The sequence below is a fragment of the Sturnus vulgaris genome, chromosome 1 (genome assembly GCF_052056855.1).
Source record: "Sturnus vulgaris isolate bStuVul1 chromosome 1, bStuVul1.hap1, whole genome shotgun sequence".
In the NCBI taxonomy this organism is placed as follows: domain Eukaryota; kingdom Metazoa; phylum Chordata; class Aves; order Passeriformes; family Sturnidae; genus Sturnus; species Sturnus vulgaris.
Window position 1 is genome coordinate 65,414,818 of NC_142243.1, and position 20,815 is coordinate 65,435,632.

Sequence of the window (20,815 nt, forward strand, 5' to 3'; positions counted from 1 at the left end):
TCAGGCACCCCAGGTACTGCAGCCTTCAGAGGGTGCTCGTATGTCAGCTTCACGAATTGATTCTCGCTGTGCAGCATCTCGAGTTGATCCTCCAGGCATGAGAGTGTTTGGTCACTGAACAAACTGGATTACTCTGTGTTGGGCCACTGCCATTTCAAAACATGGGGGAGGAGGAGAGAGAGAGAAAGAGAGAGAGGAAGATTTCCACAGCTAAGAGATTTGTTTCACTAGATTAAGCAGTTTTATTTCTGCTTTTGGATGTGTTTATTTGTTTGTTTGTTTGTTTTAAATGTGTGGTGTGATCACCTTCTATTTGAGAGCAATAAGAGTTGAATATCTTAATACTTGAGATATTTAGTATTTGAAAACTAGCAAGTAATCTGCCATTCAGAATTTGCTAAATAGCCTATCAATAATGTACTTTGAAAAAAAAATAAAAATTTTCTGGGTTGCAATGGTCTGCAGTAATGGAAAATTTCCATGTCCTGTCCACTTACCTTTTGTGTGGCACTGAAAGGTTAATACATTAAATAACTACATATATCATACAGAAAAATTCCACAGTGAGGCCCTGAAAAACTAATTTTCCAAATAATTCCCTTACTAGTTAAAAAAGTCATAAAGTCAGCCCCTAACCATAAAACGTATCACTCATATTTCAACTCTCAGGTGCTGTGCCAGGGTCATGACTGCTGTACATGAACTGTTCCCATGCAGGCCCAGGGAAACCAGGCTGCCCTTGCCTCCCAGTGCTTACATCTCAGCATCCTTATTCTGGAGATCACAATTCAGTGCAGTTTTCAGCTTGGCTCTGTCTGTTACTGGTGGCCTCAGTTTGTATAAGCTTAACCAAGGTATATATTTGCTGCTTACTTCCCTGTTGCCATGTGGCAGAATCAATCCTCTTCCTTCCCGATCTTCTTTGTGTTATGCATGTCTGGCTGCACAGATTGGGCTGGCCATGTCATGAAATCTTGCAGACAGCTGAGGAGCAAAGCACTGGAGACGACCACTGGTTTCCTGGAGTGCTGGACCAGAGTGGCTGTAAATGCTGGCACTGGCTACACGAGAGCCAGAGAGGCGGTTTTGTGAAAGCTCACAAAGGTTCAGAAGGGAGACCTGTTCTTCATCAAATCCACTGCTGCTGAGGCAGAGACCTTCTTGCAGTTGTATTTGCCTTATCCCTTAAAACTAGCTCCACATGTGTATTTAAGATTAGTTAATGGAAAAACGTGAAGTGCTGTGTTTTAGCCAAAGCTTCCCTTTAGGGAAGTGGAGCAGCTTTGTTTTGGAGGGGTCTGGAGGAGAAGTGCCTGGCTGTCCAGTACTGTAAGTTTCCTGAACTGCATCTTTCATCACAGCTACTCTCTAACACTGCAGAGGGAAGAAGGTTTTTCTTGCTTTTCTAGTTGTAAAACATAGTTCATGAGAAAACTTCAATATGTGCAGAGAAAAGGACACCCATGAAAACTGAATTCTTAAATTTATAATTTTTATTTGTAGCACATCCACAAACACAGATAGATGTGAAGTTGGCTTGTGATGTGTCTAAAAAGCCCATGGGATTGGAGCAGGCATGTTGCTGGTAGCTTGAAGTGACTCATAGTGGCTGTTCAAATGGAGAATTTTTGCCTCCAGGTGATTAGACAAATACTTGCTTTTAACTGCCTTAACTTTTTATTCTGTTTTTCAATGTAACTCTGTTGAATGTGTCTTTTCCACAGCACTCAACTCTTATGTATTATAGTCCTGCTGTATTGAATGACCTTTGAGAGCTGGAAAGAGCAGTCCCACGTGAAATAATGAAAAGGGTTAAAGTCGTTAGTGAGCTTTTTTTTTAATGCTGTCTTGTGTTTTGGCCAAAGAGTGTAAATTCACTTCACTACTTCTGGAGTAGTTCCTACAGAATGCTAGAAAATCACTTTTAAAACAAAGCAATTATTAAAAGCACTTTGCATGTTGTCTCTGAGCCTTAAGCTTTGAATACCAATATCACAGAATCAATCCAAATTGAGAGATGTGAAGAATATAAATTTCTGCATTTTATAATTTCATTTCTTAAATTTGCTATGTGTAATGAACTTCCTATTCCTTCCTGTAGGAAGGGATATATATATTCAACATTCTTCCCACGAACTAAAGCAGCTATAAATCTAAAAAGCCTAAAGCTGTATTTCACCTTGGTACTGTGTAACTTTTGCTATGGGTACAGAAATGGAAGATGTGAAATTCATAAAAATAGCTTTATATTGCCTTTATATATATATTTTTACATAGGCCACAAAAGCAAAAACTGGCCTTAAGTGTCTCCTTGACTGGGGGTCCCTATTCCCAAAGGCCATTTCTCCACTTGCCAAATATGTATTTTCTGCCCTGAATTCTGGCATGCATGAATGTATAAGTGATATTTGATCTAGGTTCTGTTTCCCTCATTCCGTCCATGAATATCCACATCCTAAGAAGAGTTTGAAAGCAAAATAATTAAAATAGAGTAATGGATCTAAAACACTGATTGCAGGTTTTTAGCATGATATCAGCAATAAACTGGCTTTTAGTGGAAGATTACTCAGAATTTCTGTTGTCATTGCCATTTTCATTGGCATGTAATATTTCTAGACAAGTCTCACTGCTCTGAAACCTACTTATTCCAAATAGAAATGATAAGGTTTTATGGATCTGAAAACAAGTCTCTTTGAACTGAGTTAAATCTGCAGTGGTGCCAGCACTCAGTCTCTGACTATTAGCTCACAGGGAACAATGAACTTATCTTATGTAACTTCAAAATTAAATAATTAAAAACAATCCTTCTCCCTCCGTGTGTGGAGCTCCCCCCTCCTTTCTTTACGGTTAATAATTATAATAACATACTCAGATGCAGGCAGTGTTATTATCTGATAATGCCTGAAATTTGAAATGGGCCTATTAGCCACCCGAGGCGAAACATAATTGCCCAGTTTCTGTGCACTATCAGATGGCAGATGATGTTGCTGAACGTTATTACTTAAGTATTTCAATTTTTCATATGGTGGAGAAATTAAATTTAAACTGTGTTCTGCAGCAAAACACTCAGCTTTACTATTTCTGAAAGGTTGTGATGCCAGTGCTGTTACCCCTACAACCTTTGGTAAAATTGGTTCTTTGGCAGTGGAATTGGAGCTGGAGAACATTGCTGCTGGAAGCATTGATGTGGTATATACTACAGTGAGTATTTGCACTTCCAAATAACAATCATCCCACGTCAGCTTTCCAAAGTAAGCAAGGCCTGAGTGCATTTCATTGCTGGTAAGATACACGTCTCCAGCTCATAGTCACTTTCCATTGAAATTCTCCCTGGACTGGTGTTCCCAAGTCCAGGTTGTTCCTCACACAAGTTTGAAATGTTCAAAATAAATTCTTATCTCCTACTTGTCTTTTTTGTCTTTTGTTTTGGGTTTTTTAGTTTTTGTTTCGTTTTGTTTTTTGTTTTGTTTTGTTTTTTGTTTGTTTTGTTTGTTTGTTTTTGTTGGTTTTTTTAAACCTAAATAGTTTGTTTAGATCTGCTTTAAAGCTCTGGGGACCCCAGAAGTAGGGAAGCCAGCTCACAGCTCCTTCAGCTGGGAGGTGTTGAGGGGCTATGGGCCAGCAAGACTGATGTTGCTAATAAGGCCTGGTGGTGTGACTCAGAATTAAAGGTTACTTGCCAAAAAAAAAAAAAAAAAAAAAAAAAGAAGGGGCACAGCTTGCATAATTTCATGTTACACTGAAACCTTTGGGAGTCCCTCCCAGTGGAGCAAGTCTAATAACACTGCCTGGGCAGGATAGACTTCAGGGCTTGATATATCAGCCTCACCTACAACAGCAAGAGGAAACTGTGCTTTAATAGAATCAGAATGTACTGGTATTTAGCATCTTTGTGTGACTGCCTAAGGCAGGCATAAAACAGTAGTTATTCCAAACTGTTGTAAGAATGATGTGCTTTCAAAGAATTTAAAGAATTAAACTCTTTAGAGAGCTGATTTTTAAATAATTTTCTAGCTTTTAGCTCAGGTTAGGGTCAGTTTGTCTGTATAAAACTTGCAGATGCTGTTATTCCTTCTGTGATGTCCTGGTTACACAATTCTCACTCACAGGTGAAGAGGTAAATTTACAGACGGGTCTAGTCTCCCACAAAATTCCCTCTGATTTCAGGTCCTCTGCTTTTAATTTCCCTTGAAGGAAAAAAAATAAACTTACATCTCAATTTTAAAAAATCTATTTAAATTGAATTTTTTGTTGGAGAAACTCATATTATATTGCTTATTTTTCATATTAACAGCTAACTGAGAAAAATGCTTCAACACTGCATATGAAAATATTTCAATTTCTTCCCAGATGCTTTTGGAGCATCCTGGCTCTTTCTTTCTTTATGAAAAGAACAATTAATGAAACCATGATTAGGAAATCCTGCTGAGAGGAGGAATTCAAAAGCAGCATCAGCATCTAGAGCAATGAAAATGAACTTCAGAGAGGGGAGAACCAGCTATCTTCTCACCTTTTCCCTGTGGCAATGGCTGATGTACGGAGCCCCTGCCTTACACAGAGCATCAAGTGAAGAAGCAGCAGAGGGTTATGTCATTGGCTCAGTGTGCTGGAAGGCATTCCTTCTGCTGTTGGATTGTGTGTACATTATGCACATAAGACTGGCACCAAAATGCTCTCTTTTTTTTCAGAAGTCTTCAAATGGCATTATTCAGCTATGAGAAAGGAAGGTATTGGCTTTCTAATTTGGAGAGAAATGGTGTTACCATATTTCTACCTCATTAAACTATTTTTATAAACTCTTTTAAAATAGAGAAGACCTGCATTTGTAAGGATTTGAAGAGGACATAAAGGAGAACAGAACTCTACAATATTTTGCTGCTTTTTAGAGTTAGTAGATTTGAATTAAGAAGCCTTTGAATTACTCAGGATTAATTTTGGAACTGAGCCAAATTTCCAGTTTTAAGGAAAATGAAATATCTCTAGCAGGTCACAAGTAAATACAGTCTTTCTAGATTTTTTTTTATTTCTCATCCATACTTAGGAGGTGCTTTAATGGATAAAGTGCAGAATAAGCAGATAAAATGCACTTTGATGAAGTTTTTATATACACATGCCCTTGGACATTGGGAAAATAAGTACAGAGGACTCAAGTCTTTGTAAACACAAGGATGTCATCCCCAGATACAGGATATGTAGTAGAGAAGGAGCTTTATTCGCCCTTCAGCTCAACAGTATAATGCTGGGTAGAAAGATCCAGCTCTGAGGCCCTAATTCTCTTCTCAGACCATCAATAGAAATGTGAAGAACTTTGCTGGAAAACAATTGTTCCACAAAAAGAGTGTGATATGTCTGCTAAGTTCACAGTTTCTGCTGGCCCTTTTCCCCTGGACCCTGTTTCTGGTCTGTGCAAAATGGTAGAGACCAGTACTGCCAAGGCTTGCTTTGCCTCACCCTGTCTCAATAGCAGAGCTTTAAAAATGGAAGAGCACACCAACTTAGAAGATCTGAACAGATGAACAGTTAGTAACTCAAATGCCTTTTTAATATTCATCTCCCAAATGTTTTGGAGAGGTGGTTAACAAGACTACTCAAAAATTCTGTCTGAATGCTGCATGATCAACTGTATTTTGGCAAAGTTGCTGCCAAGCCTCCCAGAAGTCCTTCGCAGCACATCAAGCTCCCAGAGTCATGTAGCTTCCTCTTGGCAAGGGCATTTGATAGTCCACAGACTTCAATGCCAGGACTGGAAAACAATAAAATAAACTATAAGCTATGAAGCAAAAAGAAAATAATAAAAAAAAAAAGAAGAAAAATTATACTCATTGTAATTGAGTCAGCTTGTTGAGGGACATAAAAATCTAATCAATTGCTTTTGCATAACAATCAGTTGTCACATTGGGCTCTAATTGAGCAGCCAGATGGAGCCTTATAGTTGTAGACTGTAGTTGTAGTATTCCTGGGACACACAAAACCACATGAGGCAACGAACATTAGGTTCATCTTTCTATTAATGTGTAAGGAGAGCTCCACTTTACGGGCAGAGCCAGATTTCCCAAACCAAACATATTCCACTCAATGTGCTTCTCTCCCATATATGGCAGATAGAAACCTTTCTTTTAACAGATCCTCTCTGGGCTTATAGGTATTGCTGAATATACTCTGAAGCTGGGGCATGGGTGGCTTCCAAAAGCCCAAATGACATGGAGTATCTACAGGAACTTCAGCTCCTTTCTAACGTTTTTGTATATGCTCCATATGCGTGGTACATTTGAAAGGACACTGACGAGACATTTTTCATAAACATTCTGTGCCTTAGTGTTTATAAAAGCTTCTTGGGAAAACTGAAGCTGAAATCCATTTCTTGAGTGAATTGTTTTTCTCCTCCATCTGGATACTTTGATTTACTTGGCTGTGAGCTTCCTGGTAGCAGCAGAAGCAAGCAGTAATAAGGAACTGAGAATATTTAACTATTTATCCCTAAAATTAACCAAAATAGGCAAGTCCCATTTTGAGTGTGCAAAGCTTGGCAGCATTCAGTCAAATAGGGTATTGAATCAAATATAGCCAAGAAATATAAATGACCAAACAAAGCTTTTTGCCTAAATAAAACCTGTGTTTCTGTCCCTGTCTGTGTTCCCTAAGATCTTCTTTGTCCAAGAACTTTGTCAGTGACTTTGGGAAAGGCTCAACAATACCACACTAATGTCTGGGTTTTTTAAAATGTATCTACTGGATGATAGGTGGGCAAGTAGGCAAAAATATTGATTCAGAGATCTGGGAAAAAAAATTGAAATTGCTGATTTTTTTCCTAGCTTCCACTAATGATTAAAGTTAAAATAATTCCTGTAGAATTTAGTGACCCTTTTCTACAACGGAGCAGAACTGCTGCACTGCATGAATTTATCAGGATGCTGGCTGGGACGTGGTACAGGGTGGTGACTTTGGGGATACTGTGTGCATTGCAGCCTTGCTCAGCCTGCCACATCAACCTCTGATGGGCAGATAGCAGCTCTTGGTTCCTTTTACTGATTTATTTGACCACAATTCAGATCTATTGTCTTCATTGTGAAAATATTTTTTTTTTTAAGTCTCCCTCTCAAACAGTATTCGGATGTCATTTATTTCTGCTTTTCTCTTGCTTTCACAATTCTAATTTCCACTCCTTCCGTCTTCTAATCTGACTCCTAATTTCATGGCTGTGCAGACTAATTATTAATAGCTGTCATATTCTTTCTTCTTTCCCCTTCTACTGCTCGTTGTAGTTGAAAATTTCAGCTAAAAATAGGTAGGATATGCTCTGGGGAATTAACAACAACTCTTAAGGAGCAGTACACAGGTTGCTTTCACTGCTGTAAAACACTATTTAACAACTACGAAAACAAAGTTCTGACCATTCATGTCTCACCAGAAGCCACCCTAATTTCAGTCCTTGGGAAGGTCTCTGCATTACCTTTCACTACAATTTGCTAAAAAAGGATTAAGTTGATTTTTTTCTATTTTATATTACTATTTATATACATAAATTATATATGTATATATTACTGTATTGAAGTATCTTATGTATTACTATTTTGTAGTCATTCTAATGTAATACTACATTAAAACAATGCATTGATAACAGAAAGTAGTATTTAGCACATTTTCAATTAATAGCCTATCTGAAAATGGATCTTTGTCAAAGAGAAGAAACCTTATTATTATTGAGTCATTTCTTAACGAGTGAACCAAAATGAACAATCAGTGCTTTGTTCCTCTGAGAAATCATCAAAAAAAATAAGTTCTTTCCTCAGGTTTCAACCAAGGACTTCAAAACTTCCACATGCCTGCAGGAAAGATGCCTCCTTTTCAGGATATCATTCCCCATATGCATTTCTGAAACATCTGAAACCAAACTGAATAAGCATATTTAATCACAGGTACCAGAAACCCAACAATTTGGTTTTATATCTTGGCCAATGATTTTCAAATGTGAGATGCCAGAGTTTGGCTAAAGTACATACAGGGATTATGAGAGAAAATATTCTCTCTTTTGAGAGAGAACTGCTTAATTGTTTCATTAGTATTAAAATGTGCACAAAGATTTACTTTCTTATTCTGAGCTGGGACAGCCCTTCAAACTAACAGTCCTGGTCCATTGCTATTATGCTGTCATGTTAAAAGAAAAAGAAAAAAAAATAAAAAAGGGGTATCTTCCATTTTAACAACTTCTTGGCTTTTTACCTTGTAATTATAGATTGATTATGGCTTTTAATCTCACTTTTTAATGTGGTTTTTATTGTTAAGGATGATAGGTCCAAAGGGATTTTCAGATATGAGATGACTCCTTTGGGAGTGATATGCATAAGAACTGCTGGATGCTGGAGATAAGCTTGACACAACTGGGAAGCAGTCTGTGTGTGAGTTTTGATGGAATGTGCCTTTAGTGGCTCCAACCACCACCTAGGGTGAGCTCAGAGTTTGCTTGATGCTCTTGACCTTACCCTGGCACTGTGTTTCTGTTCGGCTTCCTTGGCAAGGTGCACGTATCAGTGAAAGATCATTGTGAGAAAAATTCCCAAGTGACATCCTTATTCCAAAAACCAGTCACTTTGGCGTCTGTGTGTGAAGACACACACCCAGGAACCTCTGCTCTGGTCATATCTGAGAGACGTGACTCTACTGTAGCTGTCTTTTTAATCCTAGGCATATCAGGGTGACATTTTTGATTACAAGTAACTATCTAGTGCTGTGCATGGAGAGGTTTTCTAAAGGGGAGCCTGTGTAAGATAACCAACCTTACCCTGGCAGGCTGGAGGGATATCTGGAAGTGCACACAATCTGTGAGGTGCCTCATGTCCACGTCTAAGCTAGTGGGGCTTTTCTTCCCTTGTCATAACTATACAAGTTTTTTTGCAAGGGAATGTTAATTGTGTCCTAAGATTCTTTCTGATTTGTCAGGATTATGTGTCTGTCCCATGCTCCCATGTGGGCTCTGAACTCACAGCATTCCTTGCATACTCTGATGAGATCTCAGACCTAAGGTGTAGGCTTTATGGTTCATGGGACTTGTTCTGGTGTATTGAAAACAGTTTTGTCAGGTGTTCAAATGCAGATTTTTGCCTACAGACATTGGAATCACATTAAAATCCTTGGTTTATATGTATTTGTTTATTACATTGGTAAAAAACCATCCCAAATGCCTTGCTTTTTGGGTGCTGCCTTGGCATAGAGAACATTATAAGAATAAACTTTGATAATATGGCCCAGGCCCAAGACCTTATTATCAGCCTAATGAGGCTGCCTTGCAACAAATTCTAAGAGTCTCATCTCACCAAGCTCGGGATTGGCAGCTGGAGACAACCCATAGAAAATTACTGGTGAAGAAGGCTTCTCAGGCAGTCATGAAAGATACATTCACAGGAATATCTTGAGCTGGATCTGCAGTCGGAAATTTTCCACTGACATGATTTTTTTCCAGGAAAGTACACAATTTTGCAAAAAAAAAAAATTCTCATGGCAAAATTTTTTGTTTGCAGTTTCTCATTTCCTGGATGACAGCCACAGAGAACAGAAATGGAATTCCGTCTTCAAACTAAGGAAGAAAACTGTGTATGTGGACACCCAGCTGTTGACCTGCATCTGTCAGATTTCATACACTTTGATAGCCAGTAGTGGAAGTGACAAATCTGAAACATCAAAATAATATACATGCCCAAATGACAATGCAGACTCCTTGCCAGATGTCTGATAGCAATCTTCATAATTCATTTGGTCCAATGCTTTAAGCATATAACAAATTAAGTGAAACTCCAGTCTTTTGTCCGTGAAGACCACAAACTGCATCTCACCACTACCAGAAAATGGAAATTGTATGTGCCTGTGTGTGGTCTATCCCTTATTCATCAATTTCCTCTCTATGGAGCTGCTTTTTTTGATTAGGTTTTCATTACAAACGAACTGCAAAACACTGATTTAAATAAAAGGAAAGCTTGTGTGTGGTATTGGCAGTTTTACTGCTTGAGGAACATTAACTTGTGAGCATGGATTTGCCTGAACTTCATCTCCTGGACATTTTCTAAAGACCTGTTTTACTGAAAAACCCCTACCATATTGACATTTTTATGTCTGTTGTTCTCCCTGTCAATGCTTTTTTAGAATCCTTATGTGCTACCTACTTCTCAGTCTTGCCTTTAAGATCCAGATTTATTTCATGAGAAAAATGGTTTTTAAAAAAGATGCCTTAAGGTAGATCAGAAATCTTTACATCACTTTTATTGTAATATCATCCTGAAATTACTTTATCCCTAGTGTAACTTTCCCAGAAATTATTTTTACCTAAACGATCTAAATTGCAACAAATACAGATGTCTGTCAGGCAAAATAAAAAATAATAGTTATAGGTGAGTTTGTATTTCTAGAATATTCCTCATATAAAATTAATGTAGTGTAACACATACACACACAAAGCAGTAAAAAAACCAACAAAAACATTGAATTAGTGATTCAGATTCTGTTTCCAATTAAGTTGTTGTATGCCCAGAGCAATTCCACAGATTGCTGCATTATTACTTTTGATTTATTCCAGTATAATTAAGAAAAACTTATGTCATCAACTCCAACGGAAGCCACAGTCTGAAAATTTAAGCTAGAGAATATACTTTGAGATAGTTTCTGACTAATGAATTGCGATGTAATTCAGTATCAAAAGAAACAGTGATTTAATACTAGTACCCTTTCATTTTGTTACCTTATTTTGTATTCCAGGTATGCATCCCAGTTAGAAAAAAACCCAAACCAAAGTACTAAGACTCAAACAAAAGCATTTTTAATTTTATTTTTTTCATTATAGTTACTATTTGTCTGCCAAACATTAGGAGTTAAATTTGTGTAACAATTCAGATATCTAGCAGAAGAGACTCAAAGCAGAGTTTATTATGACCCACTAAACTTTTTCAGAGTCTAAAATAATCGCATTCTGCTCCATTTTTCTTATTCTGTTACTTTTCATTTGTTCTGTGAGTTATGACTCCTTATAGCTTCTCAGATCATCACTCTATTTGCTGCATATACCAAGTAGCATTTATCTATCACCCTTTCTGATAACAATTGATTTTTGCATGGATCCTAACAATCTTTCAAGGATCACTGCAAATTTGTCAAACTCATAAAAATAGACGTCTTTTTGCCATTAATTCTTTATCAGCTGAGTCAGTTAAACCAGATTTTGAATTATGTCAGACACATGGGCATACTTTCTGAAGAACTACTAAATACTCTGTCCTGACAGAGGCAACTTTAGATGGCAGTATAAGCATGACCCGACAGAAGATTTTTTTGGTAGTCCCAGGACCTGTGCTGCCATGAACCTCAGTTTTAGAAACCAAATTAAATACTGCTGGACTCTTAATCAAACACCATGCATCTTGCTACAAAATCTAGTAATAAACTAGCCAGAAAGGGCTATAATTCTGTGTTCAATTTATTTTTTTTTTCAGCGAAAAAGGGATAAATATCACTATCTCACAGCAGAGAAAGACTGCTATTTCACTGCAGAAATAATTAGATGGACCTTTCTTGATTCCTAGACTACAGAATAAAATACTTCTAGGTAATAGTGCCCTTTGTGCTGTTTTTAAGAGTCCATGACTGATGCTTTCTCTTGCAAAGGCACACTTCCTTCTGTGATTAAATATTTACCACAGTGAAAGAGCAGCAGAAGGACTAAGTGCCTCCAACTGACTATTGCCGAGGTCCATAAGGGACTACAGTACATATATAAATATTTTAAAAGATCAGGTCAGAGCAAGTGTCCGTATCAGGCCATCTCCCTGTAGATCAGGGTGTGCTGTTTGTTGGTAGGCAGATGGATGTTTGCTTACCAACAAACTAAGCCTCCACTTTACTTGCTGTGCCTTTGCTATAAATCACTTGTTAAATTATCACATTAATCATGCATATGAAGAGCTCTGCCTTGCCTGGTGATTAAGAAGGGCAAGAAAAACGTAATTAAAGGTGCTACAATCTGTTTTGTTTGTCCTGGGTATTGTTATTGTTTCCAGGGTTCACCCACAGGAAGAAAATTCACATTTAATTCTTTCGACCAAGAGGTCTCTGAATTTATGAGGTTCTTAGCCAGGCAGGAGCCATCTGTCTCTTCTTTCCCTGAAAAAACAAAATACAGGGCATCTTGCCCCAGGTCTGCTATCAAGAGCATTTGGAGGGAGTGGACGGGACTCAATAATGCTCTCCCAGGCTGGCTGCTGATCCAGAGCATCAGCTCATGCTCCAAGAACAAGGTTGGACAGTCCTTGGCTTATGTCTTGAGGAAATGGATGATCATTGAGAGGGTTTTTCAGTTCAAGGCTGCTCACCTTTTTTCACCTTTCTATGGCAAACAACTCTAATTTGGGGTCCTTCTAAAACCTGTGGTGATGTAATTCATCTGGCCAGTATCCTCAGGAGAGTCCCCTAGAGAACCCAGGGCTTGCAGACTTTTGTCTGCAGTTCTCATCCTTCTGGCTACTTCTTGTTTGTGGTAGTACAATAAGCTGAGGGGAAAAAGAAAACCCAACAAACAAACAAAACAAAACAAACAAACAAAACAACAAAAAACACCAACAAAAAAATAAAACAAAACAAACAAAACCTGAAGAAGTGACTCGGTTGCAACAGATTTGAGGAATCAGAGTAATATTTTTTGTTATAATGAACTGTGGCGATATAAACAAATACAGTTCTGGATGTCATGAGGAAACTAATTAATCAATAGTTTATCAAATATATGTCTGAAAATAAAGTGTGAGACAAGAATTTTTTATGCAACCCTCTGAGATTTGAGACCACATATTTGTAAGGTGTTTCAAAATCCTACAGCAGTTTAAGGTATGTGAGTGAAACAGATTCATTGCTACTACGACTGGGACAAGGACAGTGGAAAGTTTCAGACAAGGGGTATCTATTGCTAGGTTTAAATGCATTTCCTTCCATAACTCTAGTTTCTCCATCCTAGTCACACAGGCATGAGTTTAACTCAGACTCTGTGCAGAGGATACCCTCAGGCAGGCGTGTTTGGGGGGCCTCAGAAGAGATTTGAAGCAGCCCAGGCATGATGGAGCCTGAAAACACTGCCTGAATACACTGCTCTTCCAGCCCCATACGGGCATCTCATGATGCTCTGAAAGGCTCACTGTGGGCCACCCCTCTCCCCAGGCTGGAGCAGAACCCAGGAGAATGGAGCCAGGCTGCAGCAAGGCTTTGTTAGCCATCAGCCCTGCTAATGGCCAGCTCTGGGAAGCAGCAGAGACTCATTAGCCTTCCTATGTGTGTAGGAGGAGAGGCAACTGCTTTGGGCTCCTGGGAGTCCTTGCCTGTCAGGGTACAAAGGTCTATTGATGCTCACCTGACCTTTCCATATGAACCTGCTTTGCAGTCAGGTGCTGAAAGATGTTTCACACAGTTATTTCTGGTGGGTAAGAGGCCCTTCGCTTCAGCAGTTTCTCTCATAGGAGTAGAGTAGGTTGTCTTTTTTTGTTTTCAGGCTAAATAAAGAGGAATTTATGGACGCTTGTTTGATCAGAAGACATTACTAACGCCAATGATTTGGAAAAAGAAGCATAATCAAGGGTGGCATCTCCTGAAGCAGGAAAGAGGAAACCCAGTTCTGGAGGTTTTGGGCAACATCTTTTCTAAACTTCTCTCCTTGGGGCTGAGGAATGGTGCTCCTGTCTCCCCTCTGCTTTAATGACTTCCAGGGACCCAGCAGTGCAGCTATTGTTGGCAGAGCAACACCCACTACTTTTTAGAAAACGTGAAGCAGGACAGATGAGCAGTATAGGGCTTTTCTTTTGCCCTAATAAAACACAAGCTGGGTTGTAATTTCTCCAGTGAAGGGTAGCACTGTATCTCTATGTGCAGCCTTGGCCATGTTGAAGCTGTGTTCTGGTCAGGCTCACTGCAAACCATACCCAGCAGATGTTGAAAAGGCTAACAGCTCCCACCTGTGTTACATGGAAGAGATGAGATTTGTTTATTTATTTTTAGAATGGAAAAGAACCTCAGTTGTGGCAGAAGACTGTGCAAACCCAGCATAGAAAACAGGTTGTAACAATGTGCATGGCTGGTAAATAGACTTCTTTTTAATATTTTACAGATGTACCCCTTGACTCAAGACATGCCCGTGTTTTAGTCAATGCACACCAATCAGGATATGCTCTCTTCATAGCCAGTGCATTCAAAGATGGACTAATTTTGGATCATAATAAAGAAGATGGGACAAGAATGAGGTTGTTATTTCTTTGGATGTATAGAGATGTACTTAAAATTGTGCTGATCTTGTAATTGTGATAGTTTTTTTCAGTAGATCTGACTCAGAGGGAAATACATGAAAATACATTCCAGGCAGCATTTTGTTTTAAAAAATTTAATGGCTAGACACCTACGTGAAACACCTTCACAGATTCATTTCTGGTGAAATCAATAATTATCAGCACACATCAAACAGGTCATCAAGCCACCTCTGACTGTCTTGGCCAAGAAAAATACAAGCTTTCCTTCTGATTATGATCACAGTAATGTCAGAATAATTATTACTTTTTTTCTACACAGCAAGTACACAGTACTATTGGAATTCTACCTCCCAACATGTTAGTCATCTCAAAGGAATAATAATTTACCATTTCAACTCCATCTAATGTCCAGGACAGTATATGGCTGCTACAACCTGAACGTGTTCATTTTCATTTAAAACTGTTTTGACTTCAGCAGTGCCCAGAGATGTTATACAGGGCTGAGATGATAAACATACTCCAAGATGTGGCCAAGGGCCAAGGAACAGTTGTTTCCATGCTTCATGCTCCTGCTCTTTGACAGGGTCTTTAATAAAGCTGTGTCTCTCTGGATGGACCACAGTCTTGCAAACTAAAAAAGCTCACAGTAGGGGAATTAACCAGGCTGAGAAACCCTGAGGGTACCTGAAAGAAATTTTTTCATTTTCTTGTCTTCTTTTCCTGTTTGGTTGGAAGGAAAATATTCTGTAAAATATTCCTGTGTTAAAATATATGGATTAAAATTCCCTGTCCTTCTTCTCTTTTGTTTTTCTTCACAGACATAATGTTAATGGGAATTTTTCCAAATATGCCTACATGCGTTAAAAAAGTCTCCAGCCAATGTACCCTATTTTCAACCATAATTACTCCTATCTATAGCATGTGCCACAAATATATTTTTAAAATAAAAATCAGAAAGGAGATGAAGCTGCAAAACAATGAATGTTATCCTTTAAAAATTCAGAAGAATGAGCATAATAATTAGCCATAAGAAAGGGAGTGCCCAGAGTTTTCATTCTTATGAGTTTACAGAGAAGAATAAAAGGAAATGCTTGCACTTGCTGAAGAAACTTAGAGGATGCAGAAGTTAAATCCTCCAGCAAATTAAATACATTGCCAGAAATACAGAGAATTCCCTTAGGTCTTACCTACATCTTTCATCTCGAATTGTCAAAGCACTTCTTACAGCTTCAAGAATGCTTTCATGCTGACATCTGGGGCAATTACTCCTTAAACTTACCTTCTAGAAATATTTTGCCACAAAACGTCACAAAAGTTAGGTCTTATAAAACGGGAGGTGGTGGTGGTGTTTTAATTAGAGGAATGGTAATATTCTACATAAAAAAAAACCCAATTGTCTGAAGAGTAAAACTGGATATGACCAAAGCTATGCACAAATTTAGGAAAAATTCAGAAAATTCTCTTTGCACAAAGCTTTAATAATGATACACAAGGGATAACAGAGCTGAGGAAACAGGTGCAGAAAATAATGATTATTCCATTGAACAGCTTGAAAATGTGGAACAAGTTCAGACAATGAAAATCTACTTCCTAGCAGAAAGGGAGGGGGCACATAAATGGTCACATGACTCAAGGAAAGATAAAGGCAAAGCAGAGACCTGAGTGCATATTTAACACCTCTGACTTCAAAACTTAAGTGCCTAATGCTGACAGCTCGAGAATGGGTGTATACGCCTTGGTATTAAATACTGTGAGATGTGCAAGGTGCTTAACCTGCTTTTCTGATTAATGAGGAGAATTTAAGAATCATTCATATGTTTTAACTCAAAGGGACATACAACTGTATGGCTGTCTGGTTTAATTGCAGTGCAACATGTGATTAGGTCAAAGAAATTTTGCATGCAAAATAAAGACATATTATGCCTTGAATTTGATTTTTTTTATCTGTCCAAGTTACAAATGGGTTTCAAAGTAACCACAGATCATGTCATTCATAAGAGGAGTTTGGAGTAACATGGGGACTGTGCTGTGGAAGCTCAGTTGCAGCAGATTTCCTCTTCAAACAAAATTAAGGATTACTTCTGAACTTTTAACTGGTAAATAGATATATATTTCAATAGGATGTTTTTCCACATGTATCATAGATTCTTGGACGGACTGGTTGAGAGAAGGTACGCAGAGTATTCAATCCTGAATTACAGCCAAGACAAAGAACAAGTGCCAGTACTTTTACTGGGTATGATAAAAGCATGTAAGGTTGTACTGGATTTAGAGTGTGTTTGGAGGATGACAGTGAGAGATTATGAAAATTACTATGAAAAGAAAACAATGGTATTGCCATATAATTTCGTACTTTACTATTCTGAATGTTTATTAGATGTGCTTTCAGTGTTTGTGGGAGTATTCCTGACAGGCAGAAGAGCAGGTACTTCCACCGTGGTTTGAAAAGAAGCAGTGTCACTGGCATGCAGAGGATTTTGGGATGATTGAACCATCTGGAATTATGCCAGCCTGATTCACAGAAGAATGTGAAATGATGTGGGAGGACAGGTCTATAAATATACAGGATGATCCGAAGGTACTACATATATCACTTCTGTACTACTAAAAATTTTTACTATTTTTCATAATGGATACTCCTTGCAGTTTCTTCAGAAACAGTGGAGCTTTCACTTCAGTGGGTTATTGTCTTAAAATTTAGTATTTTACATGGATTACAGCAATAAACTTTAACTAAAGAGCAACATTTTCAAAATTAGCACAAGGCTTCAGGCCTCGGTGTTCCTGCAGAGGAACATATCCGGGCTTTGTCACTTCCTTCTGGGATAGAGTTCTGGGCTAAATACACCTCCAGCACCCAAAATGAGATGCCCTTGGTAACACCTTGCTAACACTAACACAGGTGTCCTGAGCTTTGCACAGAGCTTGTGCAGTACAGATCTGGAGTGACCTCCAACCTGGCACACAAGTTAAAGAAAAGAGAACAAGATAACTTCCCTAAAATTCACAAATATGAATGGTAGCTCAGGAGCACAAGGGACAATGGGAACAATCTGAAATGAGAGAGGCTCAGACACCCCATGAGGGTGGCCAAGCAGGGTCACAGAGATGTTGTGCAGTCTTGGAGCAGAGTGTGGGGCTGGGTGTCCTCCTTACAACTGAGTTATCCTGTGATAAATGAACATGGATGGCACAGGTTCATAGATGCTGCTGAAAAACCTCAACAACAACTACAACAACAACAAAAACCACCTGAAACAAACAAAACAAACAAAAACCAACCAAAAAACCCCAAAAGCATAAAAAGGCTTTTGTTTAATACAGCAGTCCTCTCTTGATAACCAGAAAGATGGTAGTGTGGAAGGCACAGACAAATATTTGTACAACAGCCTTTATATATGATATATGAAGGATAACCAAAGAAAGTTAAATTGCTCTCTCAGCAAGAGATCAGTGAAAACAGAAGGGATTTAGATGAAAAACAGGCTCTGAACTTGCATTGATTAAAACTTCACAAGTTTAGTCGGAACAAACTAATGTTAAAAAGTCACCTTAGTCAAGTAAAATGATTAAGTGGTAACATTTTTAAAGCGAGCAAAATGCTTCCTAAAAGAATATGACAGTCTGACAGAAAATAAGCATCTGGTAGCAGACTGAAGTGAGAGCAGCTACATAGAAGAAAGAAAAGAAATGGAATATTTTAGTTTGGTATCAGTACAAGAGATCAATCACAGGGTTTGGGTTGATCTTGAAGCAACTTGTTCTACAATTGTATTAGAAAAGGTGCTTAAGCACCCTATAATTTGAGCCCTGCTGTTCCTACATCAACATTAGAATAGGGGAACTTAAGCAAAATTTTTAAAAACTTTTAGTGAACTTTAGTATTTGATTGGTTTATTGTAACAGAGACAGTATTCATAAAATGGAAATTTTCCTTAAATGAATCAGAAAATGATACATGAAGTTTGCTCACTTGATTGAACTCAAGGGACATCTTTTAAGTCAGATGGACACAGAGCATCCTCATACCTGCTGTCAGGATAGGATCCCATCCACCAAGGAGTGCATGGACCTGGCTGTGTAGGCTATGGTTTGCAGAGCTCTCCAGCACTGCTGGGGAAAGTGGATGTGCTGAACATGTCCTCATCCCTCCCAAAAGTTCTCGTGCTGTTAAGTGAAATGAGAGAAGTTTGCAAATGACAAAATATTTTGACTCGCTTGGCAATGTCAAATTTCATTTTGACATTTCTGAGGCATTTCTATGAAACTGAACCCTTTCATGAATAATTTGAAAGCATGGTTTTTTCATTTTAATTCTGGATGCAAACAAACACTGAAATATTTGAATTATCCATGTGGTGAAAACTGACTTTGGCCAACACTATTCTGTACTCAGTTTAAGCACTGAATGGATTTTAATGATTCACAAACTTCATGTGATATGCCAAATATTTTTTCTTTCTCACTTGTACCTTGAGTATGGTAAAATAAAGAATTTCTTTAATCCTGACCTGCAATGGCCATGTGTAATATTGACACCTTAGCTTTCTTCCCCCTGCATAAACATACTTAATCTTGCTTATTAGGAGGTGTAAAGCACAGTTGTCAATAAAGTGCAGTTTTTAGACCTCAGATCATGATTTAAGCAACATTAAGAGTAAGGTTTGCATAAAGTCTGCTTTATCTGCTGCTAAGGCAAGTGCATTTAGATACTTACCCAAAGCACAACATGAAATTAATCCACTCTTCACTTTTCTTGGTTTTAATCCCTTTCCTAGAGTGATTTCTTCCTTTGCTGTCAGACCAGACCTCCTCCAGGGGCAAGGAAGGAATCCTGGATGAAATTATCATGTTTAATGAGAATTTTTCCTACCTATTAGACTTTTCTCTCTTAATTATCAGCATTAAAATCTCAGGCAGTAAACATGCTGAAATGTTTCCTGGGTTGTCAGGAATATATATCCTTAGAAACCTGGCCAGCATTTTCTATAATCTTCACTGGGCATGAGGCCAGTGTGTGCCCAGACTAAGTTCCCTTGGCATTAATAACAGCATAGAGACATGGTCGTTCTTGGAAGTTCACATCAAGCTTGAAAATCATCTGTTACTTGGGAGTTTGTATACAACGTCAGTGAACTCTGAAAATCGAAGCTAAGGATCTTGCTGTGAATAATGACAAGCCTAAACATGATCAATAGCTGTGTTCCAAGAAGCCTGTGCACAGCTGGTGGCAAAATAGGCACGTTTAATTTCCTCATATAGCTGTTTAATTTTAAAACATGTTGTGTATACATACACAGATCAGATTTTGTATTTGGTGCTGCATGTAGCAATTACAGCTGATCAGAGTGGAATCTCAGAAAAAGAATAGGGAATGGGAATGTTATTTAAAAATTTATCTATTTCATCTCCTTTGTCTCCTGCAGTGGTAGAATTTAGATTGCTCGACATCCTCCAACAGATGTTATAAAGGAAACACTTGGCTATTTGGCCCAGATCTTCTACAACACAACAAAGGTCAGCAGAACATTCATACATATTTTCAATAGGCTGCTCCAGATCTCGCTTCTATTGTTGAAAAGCAGAAACATTTGTTTAAAACTCATCTGACACTGTGAAAGTATAAAAGTACAAGATCAGAATGAGAGCCAGGGGAAAGTTATGATAAACATTTCTTTCTTTGCTGAATAGTTTCTTACATTTTCACCCTGTTCTCAAAATGTAAATGTAAACTTTAACATGAAAAATTACCTGAGCAAAAGATTGAATGTAGGTCCTAACTAAAAAACAAAAAAAAAATCTTGTGTATCTTTTTACAGAAATGTGAAAAAATGAAATAATCTCTTCTCTTTTTGCAGAACATCTCCAACACTATGATGAGCTATGGCTGTATTGATGAGACTGTGTTCAAAGTAGTGGCTTAGAACACAGTGGGATGTACTGCTTTTTGTTTGTTTTTCTTTACTTCAGGTTAGCTGCTAATGGAAGGACTCCCAAAGACGAGTGATAAGTTGACCAAAGGCAGGCTCATTCACAAAGATCAATGTTCCAACAGCACTCATCTATTATCTTGGACATGTGTGCATGGTAATCAATGGTCATCCATCTCTTTCCTGGAGGTCGATTATTCTTTTAAATTTTGTATGCTTGGTACCCTGGTGGAGAGCTTTTGATAATACCTGCACAAGCATTTCCTTTTCTATAAAAAAGATTAAATTATCTAAACTACATAGGATGTGATTCTTCAAAATCTAAAGGGAATAACTTTAAATAAAGTGAAGTCAGCTCACGGCCATTTCTTCTTCATGAATTGAGACCACACAGTTTTAAATGCTTTTACCCATAATGATTTTTAAATCAGTGAAATAGCAAAGTTTTAGATCTGAGTTTATTGTTTATGAAACAGAGTAAATTAATCTTGTAAGATGGCATAAAAGATAATGCTGTCAGATGAGATCGATGCAGTCTTGAACTTGCAATAAGATCTCTGTCTTACTGGGGAAGAAACTTAATCTGCAATGCATCTGAAATAGGAGACAAAACTACGTCAA

At 38.0% G+C, this 20,815-nt stretch overlaps 1 long non-coding RNA gene across 1 annotated transcript in view; it reads left to right on the forward strand.

Moving 5' to 3' along the window:
- Positions 1-17,516, forward strand: part of LOC148225265 (uncharacterized) — a 192,845-nt gene extending 175,329 nt beyond the window's left edge. Inside the window, exon 17 of the long non-coding RNA XR_015805046.1 lies at positions 9,516-17,516. This is a non-coding gene — a long non-coding RNA (uncharacterized LOC148225265). The remainder of the gene's footprint in view (positions 1-9,515) is intronic.
- The last annotated feature ends 3,299 nt before the right edge of the window (positions 17,517-20,815 follow it).